General features: G+C 34.0%; 1 protein-coding gene across 3 annotated transcripts in view; it reads left to right on the forward strand.

Annotated features, from left to right (window-relative positions):
* Positions 1–18,704, forward strand: part of LOC126867245 (paired box protein Pax-6-like) — a 154,924-nt gene that overhangs the window by 92,249 nt on the left and 43,971 nt on the right. The gene's annotated exons all lie outside the window — the stretch shown is intronic.

Here is an 18,704-nt window from a genome sequence, read left to right on the forward strand (position 1 = left end):
TTGATGAGACGACGCGTGATTGCAACTGACTGATGGCAGAGGAAGTTGCTTTCTTTGATTTTAATTTACAGAACAATTGAAGATCACAGGAAGAAGATATGACTGTCACAAGATTCAGATTTTTTATTTTTATTAAAAACAGGTATAATTGCTAAATATTACTATATGCTGAAAGTTGCTAAAAATATGCATATACTTTCGGCAAAATTAATGTTGACTTTAACTCAAGTCGGAACATCAACACCCTTATCAATTGAAGATTAAGAAAAAAATATGATTTTTTATTCTAATGCCGTTTTATGATTAAAAAGGAATATTTTAATGTAAAATAGCTGAAAGCTGAAGTATGTTATTGAATTAGATTTGAAATGGTGTTTGTTTAAAGTGACAAATTACAATAAAGTGACTATTCAAATTGCTTGTCCTTAGTTTTTAACAATAGCCAGTGAAAACACATATTTGAGAAAACTAAAAATGAAAATGATTGAGCTTATATTCTAAAAATATATACCTAAAGAAGTTTAAAAATCATATCATATTTATATAATCATCATTATCATATTGTAATTAGAGAACTTTTTATAGATTGCGCAAATCTATATTATACCATATTCTTTTATTTCGTGTTCCAATTTTATTAAGTTTACTAGCAAAAATAAGTACGCCTTATCTAAACAAACTTGTTATCTAAACGAAATATCTACTATATAATAACTATATGATAACTATAATACGATTAAGTAGAAGATCGTATTATCTAGATGCTAAATATTGTAAAAAGTGCTGTACTTTGGATGTTTTATCTACATATACCTGCATATCTATGCGCGTGTACATTTTTTAATTTTTCATAAATGCATAAATGTCCGCTATCTAATAATAAATACCAAATTCAATACTACCAGTTATCACTACATAAATTGCTACTACCAATTAATGACTAATTAATTGCTACTATTGTACGTGTTATTACACCTATGAAATATTTCTCGTATTTGCAAAAAAAGAGCATATATCAAACTATTAACTATCATGAAATGTAAATACGATGTTAAAAAACACGATGATTTTCATTTTATAATTTTATCGAATAATGGACGCGCATTCTCTTCAATTGTCACCTTTTTATCTTTTTTACGCTGAAACGCCCTCCAACAGTATTGAACAAAACCGTGTACATTCTACACGGTATAATCCTGCTTGACGCGATTGTATATTAAGATTCAATCCGATTCCTCATTTTCTCCGCATCCTCGACAGTTGGTGAACGTCGCTTAAGAACCACTTGGCAGTGCCCTCTCGGCGACTCACTCGAAACGTCGCTCGCGGAATCATTATTCGACGCAACAGCAAGTCGAAAGTTTCCATAGCTGTCGCATTTCCACGAGCATGAAATTCGATAGAGTAAGATTTTCCACTCTCGGTCTCTGATTACTACCCTCTATCGCTCGCGTGTGTACTCCGTTTAAGGTCACGAGCTCATTCGCCGGCCTTCTGCTGGGCGTTCTACTTTAGTAGTTGTAGAATCATGTCGACACACGTAAGTACGGTGACTCACAAATGTATTTGAACACTTATAGAAACTTTTTAATAATGTATCATGTGTTTTACACGAAACATTTTGAAACTCCATTAGCACTGTTCTGAAACTTGAATATTATAATTATATTGGTAAAATTTGAAAGAAATTTAAGAATATGTCGCAGACATCGTAAAAGTATTTAAGCAGTCATTATATTCATAAACATCAATTTGCAGTGAGACCATATTTAGCCCTTATTATCTGGTCAAGATGGTTGTTCATGCTGTATACTAGACACTTTCTCAAATATATTTACAAATATAAACTGGTAACTTTCAACGGAGAACTACATATCTATTATAGCAAACGCATTTTTCCAAGAATCAAATATCAGTCATTCCGTTTCTTACATGTACATACACAAGGTGGCGTAAATCGGTAAGAGTACATATACACTCATTTAAGATTAAAAATATAACATTAATCGGCAGCGTAAATTTTAAGACACGAAAAATGCGACTGATTATTACGTTTTGTTTTCTTGTTTTCTTTAAAGCTGTGCCCCTTACTTTTATCACCAATAAGATGACCATATGAAAACTCGGTCATTCTGTACAAAACTCACTCAAATAATACGAATAGCTGCTCTAATGATTCAGCTATATCAAATAAGGTAAATCCAAATACGCAAAAAGAAAAGATCTCATTTATTATAGGAAAAGCACTGTTCCAAGAGTCAACCATCAGCCATTCCACTCTTTACATCCGCATAATCAAGGTGTCGCGGCTCGATGTGCTCACGTATACGCTCGGTGCACGAGCGTTGCGGTGCAGAGAAGTCGCGATCACGGAACAGCCGTCTTTTTATCGTCCGCTCGGCGGCGTAGATATTCATCGCTGTCGTTCGTTGATCGCCGCGAACCGGAATAAAATGGAAAACAAAGGAGCGTGCTCGCCAGGATAACGTGATGGCGGCAGCGGCCGTGGAACGCGAGGGTGGGTAACATCGTCGTGGACGGTAACCGGAGCCATGACGGGAGGTCAGTCTTCCAAGATTGACGAACACGATAAATCGAGCGCTGGTGACACCGGTTTGAATGACTCGACGCGACAACCCACTGACCTGCGAATCCAATGCATAGAGTTTCTCTGTCGACACGTTGCCGACGAGAACGCGGCCAAGAACGTGATGTGGAGAACACCTTGTAAATATGTCTGTTTTATATGCTGGAACGGGGAGACTGAAATTATTGGGAATCTTTGTCCGACGAACAATGTCTTAGTTTCATTAATACACAACGTACTATTAGAATATATACCTATATTTAAACCTAAATTATCTTTCGATCTAACTGTTCGAAAATGCTCAATTTTGTTTTTAACAGTTGCGTCTGGATTATACAAGTGTCAACAAGTTAGAAAGTGAAAGAAAACAAGTGTTTTTACAAATACAAAAAATTGTTAATTAATACCTAAGGTGGTTGCTTCTACCCGTATCTCACGCGGACAGGCGTGTCAATGTGCTAACAATAACATAAATTGTTACAAAATACGTTACGTTACATAGTACGACGATCAACTATTAACACGACCACCAGCTCCATCAACAAGTATAAAAGTCAGCATATTTAATTATCGTGAATTATACGTGTATTATAAGGAGAAAAGAACATTTGAAGGACAGCATTCTGATTTATTTAATTTTCTATTAAAATCATCAAATGTTATAACATTATTTATGTCTTTAAAATGACTTACAAAATTCTCCTTCACTGCATTAAATTCAAATATGAATAATCGTATATGTCTTCGAATATTATGTGTATCTATTGATTCAGATTTCAGGCTTTATTGGATTAGATTTGAATCATCGAGTTCAAAATGAAATCTAATAAACACTTTAAGCCCCACTCCTTCAAAGTCACTGAACGTATTGTACATTCTTCACTATTCGTATATCTTCATTAAATAGTAATATATCAATATTTATAGAAAAATAGCTACTGTCGACTCATCAGTGTCAGCAAATGTGCTAAAAGATTAATGAAAGCCATCCCAGGCCATTAGAAATAACACAGAATTTTTCAAAGAGCAATATAACAATAACACGAAACGGGAGAGACAATAAACTCATAATTCGCTAACAAAAAAAACAATGAACACAATGAATTAGCAACATAGTAGACTGTGTATCTCGTCACATATCGTTTCTAAGATATGAAAAGAACATTTATGCATGTGTACTAATGTGTAGCCTAATACATATTTTTTTCTAACAGAATTTTTCTGGGTGAATTGGGATGACTTGAAAAGGATTTTGCTTACTTTTTTTTAATTGGGAATGACAAATTTTGGAGACATTTTAATGGGAATATGAGGATGTATTTAGGTTGTGGTAAAACGATGAATGGAATACGAGGAATAGTAAAACGAGGAATGGATAATAATAAAATCTTTTAGTGGACAAAATTCATATAAACTTAATATTTGCACTAATTTAATTATTTAAACTTATATGCTAATTGAAACTAATTTAGCTTAAAATTATGAATGAAGTTGTACAACAATATGAAAGTCATATTCCAATGACACAAATGTCTTTTTGTCTTGAACAAGCATTTGAAATTGAAAAATATTTATCATATTTGTATACCATATAGTGCGTTAAAATATTAAGTCAGTTAATTAACTGGGAGAAATACTGTAACCACCAATTCAATAAGTTGTATCATTTTTCTTATTTGAACGTAGACGTTACATTATTAAATGATAGAAGGTTCAATGTTACTTGTTACACTTTTATATTATTTTTAGAAAAGTATTTCATTCTGAACATATATGCATAATATACATATACATATCTATATAACACAAAGTTCCAATAAAATCTAATGAAAATTGTTTATAACATCTGCAATATAAATAGAACTTTGATGGAGAACGTCACTGGTTCCATTTCGGGATAACTTTGTAAATGATAATTTTAGCGACAATTGTGGTTCAGATAAATATTTTACAGTTTAGGACCTAACATGATGCACTAACTTCAATATTTTTATCTCCATGATTTATTCTAGAAACAATGATTATAAAAAATAGATTGGAGTTTCTATTTTAATGTTTTTTTATCAGAGTTTAATCAGAGTGTTAATTAGTTGATGATGTTAACTATGATTATAGATATATATTGGTAAAATTTTTAACGGTTCAGGAAATCTATATAGAAGTTACAAAATATTTATTATAAGTATAGACATGTATCTATATTTCAGAATATCTATGTCACAAAAGTATCTAAACAAGCAATCTACGATATAAATAGGTATCAATAATCATTGGGACTATTTTTAACACTTATTACATGCTTAAGATGGCTATTCTGTTACTTCTATGCCAATATAGTACTAATTTTTTTACTAAATTATGAGTTTCCAGTAAATATCTCGCAACTTCTATATACATATAACATTTTCAATTTAGTTTCAAATGTTGCTAACATAATCATAGCAGACGCATCTCGTTATAAGGCTAATAAAATTCCAAAATGTTTTAAATATCCTACACAAGATACCCACACATAACAATTTGCTATAGTACGAGTACTTTTGCGAATCACTGTACCTACCGCAACAAGAAGAATAAAAAGTTGCTTGTTAACGCGTCTAACGCACAAAAACCGCATATGGACGACAATTTATACGACGAATAAAAAGATGAAGCGTGAACGTGCATCGTGGGCGAATGTCAATGCGCTCGCATGGCGGACAGATCGAGCAAAACGCATCGTTGAGCTTTTGCGGCGAGGCATGCGCGTGGAAGCTCTGCGGTCTTCCACAAAGAGAAAAGTTAGCCTACATTCTATCTAGTCGTATTTGTCTATACAGCTTATAAAAATATTTGTACATTTAATGCAGAAAACATTTTGAAATTTCATTAGCTCTATAGATAGTAAGGCACGACAGTGAATGCTACAATTATATTAACAAAATTTGAATCCAGTCTGGGAATAATACATAGAAATTACAAGATATTCATCGGAAACTTATATTTAGAAAAAGAATTAGAATACAGTAAAAGTATTCACCTCAAGTATACATGTCAGAAGCGTTAAAAATGATCCCATTGAACACATACTTAAACTGATCAACGTTGCGAATGATTACTTATTTAAATATCTTTGTGATCATCCCGAAATATACAGGTTGACAAGGAAATATGTAGGTGGCCAAATTATGATAGTACCGCATTCTATTGTTTCTAAGCATGAAAAAAGGGAACATACAAATATAAATCCGAAAACTCTTCTTTCCTAAAATATAGACACATTCTTCTTATATTGAAAATTCCCTAAAATAAAAGTCAGACGTAATATTTCAAATTTCAAGCACCGTTATTATTTCTTTTGTTAGAAGTAAATAATATGTTAAAACAAGTTACGTTGGCGTTAGAAGCAGCGTGTTTCATAGTAAATCAGTATCGTCCTAATTGTAGTAGACGAATAAGATCCAGTATATCTAATCCTATGATGCCTTGAAACAAGTAAGTCTTCTTAGAAAGACATCGTCTTTGAGTAAAGTCCGCTGATAGAGACACTGAATTTCTCTGACGTTTCCGTTACCCCATCCATACAGTTTTCAGTATTCACAAGTAAGTATCTATACACTCGATACAAGAATAACCATTCTGATAGTAACATTGTCTTCACTATGAAACATTGTTTAAATATATACTGACTTACTCTAACATATTATTTACTTCTGACGAAAGAGACGATAACAGTGCTTGAAATTCCGACAGTTATTTTAATGAATTTTCGATGCGAGCAAAGGGTCTGTCTATATTTCGCAAAGGAAAAATTTCCAGATCTATGTTTCCATGACCTTTTTTCATCCTCAGAAACAGTAAAATACGGTACCAAAGTTTAACCTATTCCCTTATCACCCTGTATAATTATAATGAATATCTTGTAGCTTCTATGTAGGTTTTTAACATCGTTCAAAATTGTTAGTGATGATAATCGAATGTCACTACAATACTAATGAGATTCCAAAAAGTTTCATATAAGACACATAATATGTTTATGCTGTACATATGTAGGTACATACTCACGTACGTCGAAATAACAAACATCCTTGTTCTTCTCTTATTCTGTTTTGCAGTAGATACGCCTTTTGTATATCTGTATGTGTTTGTACGAATATACAGTATACAGGCGCGTATGCGAATCATTCGATCCGCGGTCTACGCTATTACGAATTCCCAACCGCATCTAGAAATCGATGGTCGAGGAAAAATTCTTTCGTTCGAACTAGTTGGAAAATACAGGCCGGAATTCGGAGATGAAATTCCGCGGCCGTTGCAAATACGTGATCTGATGCACCGACGTTTCGGCTATAGTTGGTCGGTTTGCTAGTGTATCGGTTGGTTTGAAACGAGTCTGTAGCCCAACCAATCTTCTAGTTCCGCCACTGTCAATAAGACTCCATTTTATGCACGAACTCCCACAGGTTATCACGCGACATGCCTTCCACTAAGTAGCACTAATTTTTCTACTTTGGTGGTTGTTTGGATGTGTATGACATTGGAAATATAAATGAGGCACAGTTTAATTAGACGACCGTTTAATTAGACCAAAGACGATTACTAAGATATGACAAATAACTCTCTGTACTTCAAAGTTACTAAATGTAAGACAAATCGTTCGATATATTGAGCTCTCACAATTTCTAAATTATACATAACAGTTTTACGTAAGAGTTGCTTTCGCAATTTACAATTTCTCAACTGCCAAAAATCGAAATATGTATTCTTACTGAAACTTCTTATTAAGATGTATTATTTTTGTCAGAAATGAACAATTTTTTAGTTCCTTTGAAAAATCAAAAAATTCCTTAAATTCTCCCAAGAGTCAAAAGATTCCTCAATTTGTCTGAAAAAACTTCTTTCAAAAAATCGTGAAGTTCCCAAATTTCTTTGAAAAATAGATATAGTTAAAAATTTCGATTAATGTATTGCTTACAAGTTACCAACAAATTTTCATATTTCACAGCTTACCTCGCACAACCAAAGACAATCCACGTATACGTACATACCACTACTGCTCGAAAAAACAATTTTCCACTCGCTCCAACGATCAATCTTCCACCTTGCCTAACTCTTTCTCTCGCCGTAGACGACAATAAAGATCTATCCGTCTTCGTTCTTCCCCCTTGTGTAACTCTTTTTGACGCAGAGCCTTCTCGTCGAGCGAAGCTATGCTCAATCGAGGGAAGCGCGTGAGAGGGTGACAAAGTGTCTCAGCCGCGAACGGGATAAGAAGAAGGAGCTGTAGAGTGGGGTGCCGGGCTAGAGAAGAGATCTCTCCTTAGCCACCGTTTTCCTCGGTGAAGAGAGCAGGGGGGGGGGGGTCCAGAGTTGACTGATCTGCCTCGTAATGCCAATCGATATACACAGGGTGTCCCGTAACATGTGGGAAATATTTCAGAGACTCAATCAGTATCTGAGGAAATGAAAAAAGTTTATATGGACACAATTCTATTTAAGCTTGTTTACGTGATATAGGAAATTTTGTGCTCATTTTATAGCTGAATTTTTACCTTATCTAGGATTTTCTTACAACATTTTTATCTCAACCAGTGATTTGGAAATATTACAGTTTAACAGTATTTATGTAATTTATACTATTAATATATTGATATGTTAATATGATGTATATGATATGATGATACATATAAATATACATATATGACCAGTTTATATAATTTTATAAAAAATGCGGAAATGTATTGTTTAGTATAAATTGTAGGATGTATTGTAATGTGTGAGAAATATTTGAGAAACTCATTCAGCATTTAAAGACTGAAAAAAGATCATATAAACATGTGTCTTATTTGATGTCATTTATGAGATATAATCAATTTTATGTTTTAATAGCTACACGATCACCCAAATTAATTCCACTAGATTTTTGAAATAAATATATGTTTAAAAAATATGAGGATAAAAATGAATACACATGTAAAAATGCCAAGTAATGCAGTTTCGTGCTACTAAGTTTCATTTCGTTCAGAGGTTCGATACCACCTGAAGACCACCCTGTTGTAGGTCGTCAAATTCGTGTTTCTAACGATTATAACGGAATATGAAGAAAAAAAATATGCAATGGAATTCAAAGAACTTCAGGTCACATTAATATCTCGGAAAATACACCTAAGGCATCAAAAAATCAAAATATATTCGTTCTACCAGTCCCATCAAATAAATTTCAATTCGAATATTTTTTAATAAAGTCAACAAATAACCAGTTATTTCAAATTGTAATACCCATATTGATTCACCCCGTATAAGTGCGTTTCTCTTTTTCTTAGACAGCCTTTTAGGCAACGTTCACACGGTTGATACGTGCAGTATAGTCAAACCCCCGCGTGGGGGATGAATATAACGTGACTCGCGTATGAATAATACCGAGTACGTGTTACGTGTGTATAAAGACGCGCGAGGATCCGCTCTGTAAAAGGCACTCCGGCTGCGACTTCCGTGTTTCGATTCGTGGGCGGAGTCAGAGGGAGGAGGCAGTTTAAGGGGAGTCGTCAACAATCCCTTGGAACTCTTTTTCCCTCTTTCTTCGGTTTACTTTTTTGATTTTGTTTTATTATTTTCTCTGCTTCTTTGCGTTTTCAGATTTGAAATTTCACACATCAGTTTGCTTTTGAAACGTTCCTTTCCTTACTATTTGGTATTTGAGAGTTATTTAACTATTGAAAGAGGTTTCTAATTCTAATTTGCAAGGGTAAATATGGACATAAGATTGTGGTAAAAGCAGAGAAAACATAACATTCATTTGCAATATGTTTTCAGCCAATTTACGTCATAGAATTACATGTTTTAATGTTATAGATTAAGAAAGAGATTTTCAAAGATTTGTTCAATATATGCTTAATATTTATTATTTCTCCTTTTTCTTTGAGTATTTCGAGCCCCCTGCAAAAAAATTTTTTTAATCATGGAAAGTTCTTGTTTTGTCTATGATTTTTGTAGTGAACTTCTGAAGAATATTTGTTATTCTTAAATATAACGAATATATATTATACATGTCGGAGATGAAAGGACATCGGAGCCTCCCCTTTGGAACTTCGGGAAAATCCCTTAACACCGTAATCTAGATTCTATCATAGGCGTAATTAAACAATTGCCGTCATTCGATCCGATTGTATTTGTTCGAGATTTGTGATAATGAGCTTGGGCTCGAGGCGACAACTAGTCGCCGAACGTAGCCGCGGTCAAGGGATAAACGTTTTGTCTAACAAAGGTATGGAGTAATAGTATAGCTCTCCTTAAAAAGAAATAGTTGTAGCGGCACTCGATAGTAAACATTCCAACGGTTCTGTCCTGTGGTTCGCCACACGCAAATCCTATTCTTCGAGTAAGATGATTGCCAGATGTCGATGCGTTGCCGCAGTACACGTACAGCTTTCCCTCGAGGGCGGCTAGCATCTTTTTCTAACCACCAACATGGAAATTGACCAATTATCAGCAACGTCAATTTCCCTCACTTTCTGAACGAAGGCTATCCTCGACGAATCCGATAATCTCGTGTCCTTAGACACACCCCATCATAGTTTTCCTCTGCAGCATCATCGCGACGGAAAGTCATTCTCTCGTGAGGTCGTATTAGCGAGTTACTTAGTGTCTGTACGCTCGGTGGATATTCCGTGTTTTAACAAAGAGTTAGTTTAGTTATACTTCCACCGTAGCCAAGTTTGTCAAGTACGATTTGGATTTTGGAAGAAAGCGCATCCTGTTATCCCGTTGACCGCGGATTCGTTATTGAACCTAAGATCATTGTCATTAACGTCCCGAGTATCTAAATACCACGGTTACTTGTCAAGTTCTGTAATAATCGTATTTGCACTAGTCAATGTCGTCTCTATTGCATAACGACAATGTGTAATCCAAATGAAGATTCGTTTCACGCCCCTAACCCTAATTCTAATGTAAACCTTTCATCTCTGACATATATATAGAATATTTATGTAAATTTCACATATTATTTCTCTGTTTGCTCTTTAATGAATTGATATGGATTTTGATACTGGCTTTATTGCTATAGATTTGGTCATTGATTCAGGTATCATGTAATAATGGCGAATGTTAGTTACTTCGGTAATCATTAACTATTAAAAAATTGACACAATCGGTATAGAGTTTTGTGTAGTTAAGAAATATAAAGTTCTATAGAAGGCTTAATAAGGTATTAAATGTAATATCATAAAGTATAATGTTTCATTTTGTGGAAAAATGGAGAAAATCATACTTTGTAAATTTTTTGAAAATTATTGCAAGCAAGAATAAAAAAATGTAGACTCTTAAACAAATCTCGAAGAAATATAACTAAACTTCAAGAATATCCTACTTACATGTAAATGTTTAAATGTAATTGTCTTTTATGAGTTCAAAAGATTTAATATTTGTGCTACTAGGTGTTTATGTATTTATGGCAAAGTTTAAAAATACAAAATATACAAAATAAAATATTGAAAGTAAAACATTTATTATGATATGCCCTCGATAGAACTAACCTGTATATCGGTTATATTTATATTTATTATCATATTTTCATATGGAGCCGATTAAATTGTGGAACATTTTAAAATTTGTCACTAAGTATCTATTTTCTACAATATTCTATTAAATTCTGATCTACAATAGCTTAATTAATTTCATATATTTACCTCGTCTTATCTATCCAAATGCAAACTTTACTCAGTTTGTTACGTTTCATTAAAAATGTATTAATAATGTATTTTCATTGAAAGTATATTAACTGAAGAAAAAGGAATAGAAAAGGGGAATGAAAATGTCGGTCAGATGTTACATTTGAATTTGCAAAAGCAAATCGAAAATATTAGGCCAGACGTGGAGTGAAATCATACAGAATTCCGCGCGCATAGAGATCATAATTCAATCGTCTCTGGTACGATGAACATGCTCGTCCGATTGTGTAACATTACGTAATCCCTCCGGTGATTGATCTGTGTGCTAACGACACACTGACTTATGTAACTGATAGCACGTTACATGCTACGCGGTTAGGAATCACTTTATTTTTCTATTATTTTCTACTTTGCGCAATATTATTTTATCAATATTATTTTATTTAATTACGGTTAATATATAAAATAAATTTGGCTGTTCTAGAATGCTAATCGCAATATTTTATTAAAATTTCCTATTTATGATAGGTAATATTAGTAATCTTAACATACACAAATGGATTAATAATTAACAATAAAATATAACTATACATATTCCTATTTTATGCACTTATGGTAATAACTTCTACTCAACGTATTCGAAATAGAAAAATAATTAAATTATTCCTACAATATCCCTTCGTAAATCTTTGTGTAAATTTACGTGCGAACTATTATGTTGATCGTTAATAACCATCAATTAAATTAATAACGAACAATAAAAAAGGAACACAAATAAATTAATAATTAATGTATTCCTACATTATGCATTTACAGATCACTATTCAAAATATTCAAAGTAGAATCTAACTACTTTATTAAATTAACCAATTATATTAACAACCAATAGCCAAACACATAAAGAGATTAATAATACAATTATTCCTAACTTCTATCCTACAATTTAAAATCCTATGAATCCCTCGATACACAAAATTTCCAAGTCACTATACTTTTAAAATATCAACAAATTCCTTGCTAATCCAACGATAAGATCGCGTGAAAGCAACATCGAAAATAGATCGCGATCGATCTTGTCCTCCATATTCATCTTCGATAAAAACATAAAAAGTTCATGCGAGAGCGTAGGAAGCCGGAGGATCGCCATTCCTTCGTTTATGCCTCCATCCTTTTCCCTCTCTGCATCCATATTAATTCGGCGATATTAATCAAGCAGCGAGTTCTCGCGTACAAAGGCTTACCGATGTAAGCGCAGTAGGAAACTTATTGTTTTGGTACCCTCCGGTTCAATATCGACGTGCCCTGTGACGCAATGCGTATATGCTTACACTGGTTGCACATCACGCTCATACACACAGAGCCACAGACATAGTCTTAACCTATACAAATGTGTGTTCGAGCGGGCGCAAATATTCTAAAAACTCTACAGCAAAAGCTATGTATATGTATATAGAGATATATGTATATATATGTAGATGTAGACACAGGCGGAGAAACGGAAGGATCACAAAGGCTTTTCTCGTTGCAAGCAACCAGCCAGGCAGGCAAGTAAAAGCAGGTGCCGACTTCGAAAGAGAGTCGAAAAGAGTTCGACGTAGCTGTCGACGGGGGATCTCCAATCACTGGCAGGCAGCGTCTGCCATACGTGGGAGCTACCGCTGACTTTCAGCGGGATCTGCCTTCCCTTTTCTTACGCTCATTGTTTCCCCTCTGTCGCCTGCCACACGAGAACTCGGCAAGCTGTGTGATAGAAGTAAGACAATATACAGTAGTACGTACTCCATTCATATGAATCTATCATAGTACGAAGAAATGCAGTGGCTACAAAAGTATTAGCACTTACAGCACTATCCTTACTTCCCAATGAAGAGCCTTCTTATCAGGTTCTATACACTTCGTTTTCATACTATTAACTTTTGTGACATAGCAATACCACTAAAACATACGAAACTTATAGTTATTGTTAGATGTAATTGATTCAGGTGTAAATCGTTTCCCAAATCGACGATTCGAATCTCAAGGGAGGCACTGAAAGTTTCCAGTTGTGAAGGTTAAGAATGTGTTTAAAGGATAAAATGAGTGAAATCAAGGAATAAAGTAAGTCAATGTGAATCGTAATTCATTAGAATACTAGACTATACGTAAACAGATACGATTTAACTAAAAGCGACCAAACATCTTGAAACATGTAGGACAATCCTACGACCAAATGTCCACAAGGCCAAATTTTTAAAATCGTTAATTTTCATAAAAAATGACCCTATTTTCCGTTTTAGCAACCTAAAATATTTCAGAAAAGACAGATTCAGGACAAAAATTTTCCAATTCGTATACTTAGTAAATCCATTATTTAATTACGTATGTATTTCGTATGAGCCAACTTCAAGACATTCAATGTTACTGTTAATTATTTTATTATAATGAAATCATACAATATACAAATAAGTACTGACGATTAATTTTACAAATTTGTCATTCGTTATTCCAATGAATCAACTTACGAATTTCAACATAACACTCAGTGTTTTCAGCACCTGTACTTTCAAATTCTAAACACAGCTTCAAACAAAAGACAAACGCCATGTTTCGGACACAGGCCGTGAGACGAAGAGAAGGCAAAATTAAAAATCCTGAGAATCAGACTACTACGACCACCCGCAAACACGGAAAAGACTAAAAGCACGAAAAAAGAAAAGACGCGAAAGAAAGAAGGAACAGAGAGCTGAGAAAAAAGATTGGAGGTCAGGGCGGACGTTTCGACGGTGAGCGAATCTGATTCTCGTGTTTCGAGTCACGGGGGTTACTCGTTCCTCGTCTGGGATTGTTTAGGGTCACGAAAGGGGGTAGCTTGGTTTCCTCGCGCCCTTGCACCGCGGGTATCCTGCGTTCTCTCTGTATTCTCGGTCGTTTGTCTCGCCTCCGCGAGGTCCATATTAAGAAAATAGCGGGAGGTTCCCGCAGTGCCTGTGGGAATCTGACCAAACCGATATCCTCCTCTTTCAGTGGGAACCAGAAAAAATTATTTATTTATGGTGGTTCACGAAAGTATTTCTGCATTTATGATAGATAACTTTTATACGTATATTGTGCGTGTATTAAATACAACTTTTAAAACATTTTGAATAAAGACATTTTACTATCATGGTCACATAGGTAGAACTTGAAATCAGTACGAAACTATGTGTACGTAGAAGTTATAAAATATTTACTGCGAACATAACTTTAGTAAAATATTAGTATACAGTATGGATAGCCACCTTAAGCATATAGATAATAAGAGTTAAAGATAATTCCAATGAATGCTGAGACCAACGCGGATTAAGCCGAGGGGGGGGGGGGTCTTTCTTTAAAAGTAATAGAGTAAAATAGGATCGCTTGAGTCAGAAAAATATTTAAAATAAATTATTAAAAAATAAAAGGAAACTTATAATATGGCATTTATTATATTCTTTTACTTCTACATGAATTTAAATACACTTTATTGTATCTATGTATCTTTCCAAACTCAAAAACAAAACAAACTCCAAATTGTTAAAATTCAATTATTATGATACATTAATAAGTAAATTTATATTATTATTATGATATACGTAAAACCAAAAACACTGAGTTTCAAATCTATACGTATTAAACAAATTTGTAGAAAAATAAATTAATTGTAATTAATATATTTATATGATGTAATTTTATATAGCGTAATGTGATGCACAATTTAATACATTCTGTTATTTTCACGCAAGTGTAGTAGTTTTGTTTCCTGTCGCGATAATCATCAGTTACGCAACGGATGTTTGCGTGTTGAATTTCACAGTAGAACATTGTTGTTCACGATGCAAGGGTAGATTTATCTGATTGAATATAGTAATCGACAATGCAGCTGCATATCTTTCTCTGTTTCAGGGCTGATTTAACGAGATTAATCTGCTTGAAAATAATTTACCCAAGAAGTATAGTATTACAGTTTGCATAATCATCATGTTAGGGGATGTTTAATGTAGATAAGGATATTACAGAAACGACTCTTTCAGTTCGATTAATATGATTTTCATAAAATTGCTGAATCCATAGCAAAGGCTTAATATGTATGTATATATGTATATATTTATATTCTAAGAACAAAATTGAAAAATCTTAATATTAAAACTTATCTTCATAAAATGTTTGAAAAGTAAGAAAATTTAATTCGTCTCATAAATTTAATAATTATGTATGGGAAGTGTGTAAGTAGGTACATATTAAAATTTAATAATTGAAGTATTAGAAGTTTAATTGTTAGACTTTCCAAGTAAAATAGATAAGTTTACTTACTTTAGAAATATTAGATAGAAGATAAATATTAAAAATACAATTGCCAATAATTGCCAATCTATCTGTAAATTTATACAATATAGTATACATATATAGGTATGTCTATTCATAATATATGTATTACCCGATAAGAAATAGCAAGAATAATAAAAAAGATTAAAATTAGTAAATATTATATTGAATATTAAAGTCTAATACTAAAATTGAATATTAAAATTCTATACTCTTTTAACATTTGTATATACTATAATAATTCTATTTTATTATCAACTCGTTAAATATCTAAAAATTCTTAAATTACAAAAGTCAAAATGGCTAAGGCTCAAAAACACAATGCTATAATAGATTCGCTTGAAATATAAACAAATCACAGACAAAGGACAAATTTCATCACGCGCACGAGGCGACTTTGACCTCAGACTTAATTTACAACACGGTGGTAATCTCGCGCGGAAGACCAGTTATTTAAAATCTCCTCGCCCGCAATTATTCTCCACACAATAAGCGACAGCCCTAAATGCGCAACACTTTCGCTCTCACTTTGTGTGTTTTCTCTTTCTCTTCCTCTTTCTGCTTTCCCATCTTTTTTCTGTTAAAAATAACACCTCCAGATGAAAACGAGGAGACAGAAAGAGAGAGAGGAAGAGAGGGAGAGAGGGAGAGGAAGAGAAAGACCGTCGCGACACAGTAGGGGAGTGAAAAGTGGCGGAGGTTACTTCCGGAAAAATTAATATCTCGTGGGAAGGACGGTGCACCGGCTGTTAGCTCAAGTGCAGACCTGGCAAGAGTAGAGGGAACCAGACGGAAAACTTTGTTTTCCAAAGCAACTTCTAGCGATGGCCTCAAATATGTCGCAGGCAGTGTGCAGAATGGAACATTCACCGAATAGATTCAATCCCTCTATAAATAGCTTGAAAACAAGAAGCGGTACTTTTTCAAGTATATTCGAACTCTCTATAAATACTTTGAGAGATAAAATAGATACTTGCAAATAGAGTGGAATACTGCTGAAATAGGTTTGAAAATTTACGTGCACCTTATCAGAAATTCTCCATCCGCTTAAAATTATTTTTCTCGGCTATCATTTTTAGATATGTGGTTACAGGTATAAACGTTGAAACAGAATTTATAGGAATCCCGTTAAATTGATTAAAAGCAATTAATTCCGTGATTCTCATAATTCGATTGCTGCTGGGAAGGAATTCGATGCATTCGAATATTAAAATACACTTCAACATTTGGAAATTCAAAAATCCCAAAATTTGGAAATTTGAAAATTTGAAAGGTTGAAACTTTGACAATTCGCGAGTTTAAAATCTCGGGTGCTCGAAAATTTGAAAATTTCAACATCCTACAATTCCGAAATGTCGATACCCAAAATTCTAAAATTTGAAGATTTCAAAATTCCAAAATTCCCAAATACGAAAACTTGATAATTTGTTAAAACATCGATGTAATCTTAAACAAATTCTCAAAACTTACAAATATACAGATGCTGGAACAAAATAGTATGTCTCTTAGGGATATAGATACCTAATACTAATAGTAATCCGAACTCTATGAAAGGATCCTTTGCTATTAGTACACGTTAAACTTGATCCCATCACTAACAACTATTCGCCTCCCTTTTGTGGTTTTGCTCTTTGTTCTCAGGGATAACCCTGAGAATAGATATTTTTCGAGGAGCGTCGAGTTTAGGAGTATCCCAAAGAAACTCTGGCTCACGGAATTCACGAGCTTTCAAACGACCGCACAACTCTCTCTCTCTCTCTCTCTCTCTCTCTCTCTCTCTCTCTCATCGACTGGGGTTGGTTTGGTCTTTAAGATCAGTTTAATTGGTCTTGACCGCTTGACCGGAGTAATTGGCCGATCCGAAATTCGGTTTCGAAACTAGCTGCTGGTTGAATCTTGAGGCCATTTGAAGGCGTCCTCAAAATCTCTTTGTTCTCAACGAAACGAGAAACCGTATTTAATGTTTGGAAAAGTTCGAGGAATTGGAGTTCGGTTCGATTGTTTCAATGTGGATTGTTAAAGATAAGTTTGACGATAGTCTTATGATATTTAATGCGCATGGGTAATTAATTAGTAATTAATATGTAGTATCAATTACCTAACACACCTATATTTCCCGATATAGGAAAGATAATATAATATTGCATACCGTTCAAACGTATGTATTCATATTACAGAAATGTTTATAAACTAAAACCTTGTTACTTTGGCGATCAAATATTTTTATGGTAGAAGCTTATGTGATACATCGCTTATCAGAAATTGTGCGTAGTTTGTCTTTCTTCTGTTAGGCGTTATATCGCCTAAAAACGTACATTTTCTATCTTTCTTTTTCACAATTTAACTACATAATTTCTTCTAAACGAGTAACCCAAGTACCATTTCGTCAAAATAATATGCAACAAATGTTACCAATTTACTAAATCAAGATTAACACATATCGATAATTAGATCATTGCTAATTTATGAAAATAACTTTTATAGAAAATACTATCAATATACATCAATAAACAAACCATTGCCAATTAATTCAAAGAAAAAGTATAAATCGTTTCTAATTCTTAACAAATGTTATCGGTCTAATAAACGAAAAAGCAATATATACATATCTAGTCATTGTTATCCAAACAACGGAAAACCGACTCTCTCCTCCCTTTTTTCAATTTTACCGCGGCCAGGAAGTAGGAGAAGGGAAGAAAGAAGAGAACTGGCCGCGGTGGTTGCGGGATATGATGAAAAGCATGGAATGGCGCGGAGAAGGGCGAGGGAGGGGGGAACATTTTGGTGGGTTGGAACGTGGCTGTAGAATTTCAGGAGAATCCTGACGAGGGATTGGCTGTGTCGGAGTGAACTTATGAAACGGCCAACCCCGGTAGAGTCGAGCGAGATATTAAATTTCTGGAATTTTGCGGTTAGGCGCGTCTACATGCCGACGGGTCTGCCACCAACACATCCGCGTTTCTGTGCTCGTGTCCACGTGCCGTGGCTAAGAAAATTCTTTCACAGGATTTCTCCCATTACCATCTCGATACCCCCTGTCTCCGCATAGTTATTCAATATGCTTGTATTGGTACGTAATATGGCTCGGATAAAGGCGGTTCGTTTGATTTCTGACTTTCATTGTTGCTAGCTAGTTAAGATTCGCAGCG

The sequence above is a fragment of the Bombus huntii genome, chromosome 7 (genome assembly GCF_024542735.1).
Source record: "Bombus huntii isolate Logan2020A chromosome 7, iyBomHunt1.1, whole genome shotgun sequence".
NCBI lineage: Eukaryota > Metazoa > Arthropoda > Insecta > Hymenoptera > Apidae > Bombus > Bombus huntii.